At 37.6% G+C, this 5,706-nt stretch overlaps 1 pseudogene; it reads left to right on the forward strand.

Moving 5' to 3' along the window:
• The first annotated feature begins 1,678 nt into the window (after positions 1-1,678).
• Positions 1,679-4,696, forward strand: LOC105997613 (annotated as a pseudogene).
• Positions 4,697-5,706: the final 1,010 nt, after the last annotated feature.

A 5,706-nucleotide genomic window follows, 5' to 3' on the forward strand; every position in this document is an offset into this window, starting at 1 on the left:
TAACCAGTCTCTTGTTGGAGTCTCTGGTCTGCTTGTGGTGTTTGATTTTCCTGTGGCTTGGTTGGTTTCTTAAGTCAGTTTGTTTGAGCAGGCAGAAATATATAGTGCTTTACCCAGGATTTTGTGATCCTCCTCCCAGGCTAGTTCAATGGGAGGGAGATCTGCTTTGAGTATCACAAAAGAGTGAGATGGCTGTTTCCTCTAGTTTGGAGATGCTGTTATGAGGCTAGGTTCTGGGTAGAGTTGAGGCCTTTCAGCAAACAGTAGCTTTTCCCTGAGGGGCTAGCTTGTGAGACACTCATAGAGCCCAGCCTGGAGCCATTCTCAGGGTTTATGTTTACTGAATTTCAATTGATTGTCAAGGCTGCTGTAGGGAGGGGCAGCCATTGGCTCTGTTTACCCAGTGAAGAAAGTCACTCCTGGGGCTGGGGACCCTGGCTGGGTCACTTTTCCCTGGGTGGAGCTGAGTCTGGCAGGTCAGTTTAGGTTCTTGTGACCTGCTAAATGACTCTAGTGTTCTTCCAAGGCCTGAGTTGGAGCTACCTGCTCAGCCAGGCCTTTGTCAGTATCAAAGATTTTGGAGATCTCTGGTAGTGGGGGGAGGGGAAGGGGTGGCCTTCCCTCCTCTGCTCCCTGAGAAGGAGTGAGGATGTCAGTCTTCTACTCATGACAAGTCTTGGTTCCTGGGTCGTCTCTGGTCTTCGAATTGCAGGATGAAGATGTCTGCCCCTTGTCGATTCTTGCTGATGTTGAGTAGAATCCGCTTGCCCACCACGTCTGGCTCCTTCGTCCCAAACTCTCTGTGTTGCAGGTATGGCAGCTACAGCCACCGCCGCTGTAGCCGCAGCAGCAGCCGTGGCTGCTGGCAAGTGCTCAGATCTGTCTCCTTGTCTGGATTTTCCCTCTCTGGCTTAACTCTCTGTACTGTGATGGCACACTTAGTGTGATTCTCTGGGTTAGGACTGTTCACTGGAACACAAACTGCTTTCTATGCGAGAGCTTGTTTAGCCTCCAGCTTCTCCTCTGCCATCTTCCTGGAACTTCCATTGCTGTTAATTTTAAAAAGAATGTTTAAAACAACTCCCTGAGACAGAGAATTGGGCTTTCTCTTAGACGATCACTGTAGGTATGTGACCCATTGGAATCCTGTCTCAGGAGGGGAGAGCCATGGAATAAATAAGACTTGTCCCACACATACTCATATTCGTAGCAAAGTAAAGCAACTGTAACATTTCAATCAGTTCAGACTTGGGCCACCATGCTTGGCTGCATCATGACAGAATAACAGGTGTAGTACAAGAAGAGAAGTTCCTTTTGCTCATGACTTTAATAATAAGGAATTCTAGAGGGTGTGGTGCAAGTACTGGTAGAAGACCTCAGATCAATCCCAAAGTGGCACATATTACTCTAAAATAGTATTTTACCCAGGTGACTTAAGAAGGTAATATCTTTCACTTTTAAGTGGAGGACTCTTAGAAAAAATAAACAGATATCATATAAGACTGACTTTATCCAAATAGTGCTTATTCTCTTGCAATTGTTGCTGCACTGTGCATATTTTATGGATCTATGAGAGGTAGTAGTTATACTTTAACGTACTGATAGCTTTTTCCATGAGTATAAATGAGAAAAAATTTAGAGGAAGACCAGATGAAGAAATCGGCAGATTTTTACCAAGATGTCTTTGAAATGGACGTCCTTTCTGCTGATACAAGTGATGAATTGCTTTAATGCTGGAAGTTGTAGGAAGGTGGTCGTGTTGCCCATAGACTACAGCCATTGGATCGATGTGAAGATGATCCTGGATGAGTTCCTACAGAGAGGCCATGAGGTCACTCTCCTGACATTCTCTGCTGCCATTCATGTGAATTTTAGAAAACCATCTTTTAACTTTGAGATTTTCTCTACTTCTTTGAATACAAAGGAATTTGAGAGACCTTTCAAACATTCTGTCATTGTATGGATATATGAGTTCCAAAAATATTCAGTATAGATATTTTATTCAAGAATGCAAAGCATTCTTGAAGTACATTCTAGTGTTCTGGAAAGCTTATGCAAAGACATGCTTTTGAATGAGAAACTTATGAAAACACTATAAGAATGAAAGTTTGATGTCCTGCTAGCAGACCCTCTGGTTCCCTGTGGAGAACTGCTGGCTGAGCTACTGAAAATTCCTTTTGTGTAAACTCCCCACTTCTTCTATGGCAACAAATATGAGAAACAATGTGGAAGACTTCCATTTCCACCTCCCTATGTGCCTGTTGCTCTGTCTGAGCTCAGTGATCAAATGTCATTCATGGAGAGGTTGAAAAATATGATGAATGTGATCGTTTTTGACATGTACTTTCAAACATTTAATGAGAAGAAGTGGAATCAGTTTTATAATGAAGTTCTAGGTAAGCTACCACTTAAATTATGATTTAATCCTAATTTTTCTGTTTCTTTGAAGATGAGCTGAAGTAAATACCAATCCTGAGGGAAATACATATCGACAAACTGAAAGGCTTAAATTAGAGAAGGAGTTAAAACTCTCTGGCCATTTTCTTTTCAGAAACATGTCCCGAAGAATAACTCTGCTACTTGAATCACAGACTATGTTTATAGAGAATTATGTATTTTACTATAGTTTTATTTCAGCTTAAAGAATAGTATTTCAGACACCAAGAGCTCACACTTGTAATCCTAGCTATTTGGCAGGATGACAGTTCAAACTAGTTCAGCCAGAAAAGTCCATGAGACTTTTATCTCCAATGAAACATCAAAAGGCCAGAAGTAGAGCTGTGGCTCAAATGTGCCAGAGTGCTAACCTTGAGCAAAAAGAGCTCAGAGAGAGAAGATTTGACATTGTCCTAAAAGAAATATACTCATTACCTGACTTGAGCAATTGTAACTCCTCCTTACATCACCTCTATAATAACATTAAATATTGAGTGATTATAGAAATGCTCAAAAACATTACACAGATCCTCATTTCAACCCCAGGACTAGTACAAAAAGAAAGAAAATGAAGTATAAACCTCATTAATATCTTAATGAATACAGCTATATATATTTACTCCTTACAGTTGGAGATTTATCACCAAAACTATGCCGCAGAAAGAAAACTGTTCAATTTTGTGTAGCTTAATTTTCTCAGTTATAAAGAAATCATTTACCTATAGTTCTAGGAATGATACTTTACAATTATTAAATATTGTCTATCACCCAGAGGCAATGTATTAATTACTACATATAACTCTCTCCTCTCTCTAACTCCCTGTCTCTCTTTTTTTTTCCTGGAGAACAGGAGAATAATATTATAGACTACTTAATATGAAACAAATGCAGTAGCTTCACTCAGAATTTAGTTAGACTCTCAAATACTAACTGTTCTGGAAAAGCAAGGATCAACAATATTCATGTTAATCTGGAGAAACCTAGTGAGATAACTTTCTTAGAGTATGTGATATTGTTAACTTGTTCTGGACATCCATATATTTCTAAAATTTTATTTGATACTTTTATAGTTTTAAGAGAATGTTTTTTATGCCTGGCGCTGTTGGCTCACACCTGTAATCCTAGCTACTCAGGAGGCTGAGATCTGAGGATCGTGGTTCAAAGCCAGCCCGGGCAGGAGAGACCGTGAGACTCCTATCTCCAATAAACCACCAGAAAACCGGAAGTGGCGCTGTAGCTCAAGTGGTAGAGCTGCTCGCCTTGAGCTGAAGAGCTGAGGGACAGCGCCCAGGCCCAGAGTTCGAGCCCCACGACCGACCAAAAAAAAGAGAATGTATTTTATATACAGTGTAATACATGTGTCATTATAAACAAATATCCTTTTTCAAAATACAATATCTAAATGTCTACATTATTCCAACTTATTTCGTTAAATCATGTGCTGTATTTCAGGGCAACATTTTTCATGATCCTTTCTATTATATTCTTTTCTCCATTCAGGAAGACCCACTACAATACTTGAGCTCATAGCCAAAGCTGATATATGGCTCATTAGGACCTACTAGGATTTCGACTTCCTTGCCCACTGTTACCAATTTTGAATTCATGGGAGGACTCTACTGAAAACCTGCCAAACCTCTGCCTGAAGTATATCTGTCCCTGCTGGCTTGGTGCTCCCTCGCTCTCTCCCTCTTTTCCTTCTTACTTTTTCTCTCCCTCTCTTTCACCTTCTTTCTGCACTGCTGAGTGGCTTTGCATCCTCTCTCAGGGGTCTGTATCAGCAAAATAGATGTGATAGAGGGGATGAACTGTCCTGTTAATTGTGGAGTAATGTATTTCCATTCAACTCTCTATGTTTCATGACTGTCAAGAAAAAGGTAGGATAATGGGAATTTTTGGGCAATATGATCAGTTAAATTGAGCCTTCATTGTTGAAGTCATAAAGAAGAATGCATTATTCATGTAAAGATTATTTAATAACTACAATATACCAGAAGAAAATGGTGGCTATCCAGAGAAAGGAAGTAGAAACAGTTTCTGAACACAGATTTCAATTCCATTTGGATGGGGTAACTAGAAAATAAAAATTGTCAAAGTGTTTTCATAAGGAATACAATATTGTTAAGTAGACACAAGCAAAGCATAAACATAAAATTCAATCTCTTCTACTGCTGATACATAAATACAAAACAGTACAATGTAAATCTTGTAAAATTCATTTGTCTGTTTTTAGGCTTTTGTTTATTGGGAAGATTTTTGATGTAATTTTTATTGCTAACTGATTAAATTTTGTAGTATTACCATAAAATTTTGCAATTGCTCTAGATTATAAATGATCAATTTGAAAACTCTCTGTGTAGATGTGTACATGTATGTATATATAAATGTGTGTGTGTATGTGTATTTGATATTAATATTACCTAGGGATTTTCTGCATTACAATAATATCTGTTATATTTTATATCATGTATCACCTCTACTTTTCATGGGTTTTCTCTTCTTTTCATCAGTATAACTAAGGCATGTTAATGTGACCTTTTCCAAAAATCAGCTCTCTTTTTTCATTGATTTTTGGTATTATCCGTTCATCTGTCATTCATATATATATACTGTCCCTATTTTCTACATTGTTTTTTATGTTTTGTTTGCATCTACTTACCTAATATGTTGAGATTCATCATTTGGTAATTTTCTTCTGTATTTATCTTTGTTTTAAATGTAGACACTCAGATGTATAAAGTTCTATTCCATATTGCTGTATCTCACAGATACAAGTATTTGAGGTTCATCATTTTATTTAGTGCTAAGAATATTTATATCATATTTTGTTCCCACATTGTTCTACTATTCTTCATAATGTACATTGTTGGTGCATATGTGTCCATAGGTGTTTGTGCAATCTTGGCTATACATAAGGTTAATTACCACTATCATTCCCTGATGATTTGCTAAGATTAAAACTTTAGTTTACTAGACTTTGTATTTGCTTTTCACTCTTGTGTTTTAGCTCAATGTATGATTTATTTTAGAAGATATTTTGGAAATGAATAAAACAAAAGTGTATTCTGCTGCTCTGGTATGGAATACACTAATATGTCTATTAAGTCTATGTGATTGATAGTTCAGTTAAATCTGATCTTTAGGACTTTGTCTCAAATGATTTTCCTATTAATGAGTGTAGAGCATGGAAATCAAATCCATATCATTACATCAGAATCTATTTTCCCTGTAAGCTTAGTAGTACATATTTTCAGAATTAATGTTCCATTA

This window comes from Dipodomys ordii, unplaced genomic scaffold (assembly GCF_000151885.1).
Source record: "Dipodomys ordii isolate 6190 unplaced genomic scaffold, Dord_2.0 Scaffold149, whole genome shotgun sequence".
NCBI classification, from domain to species: Eukaryota; Metazoa; Chordata; class Mammalia; order Rodentia; family Heteromyidae; genus Dipodomys; species Dipodomys ordii.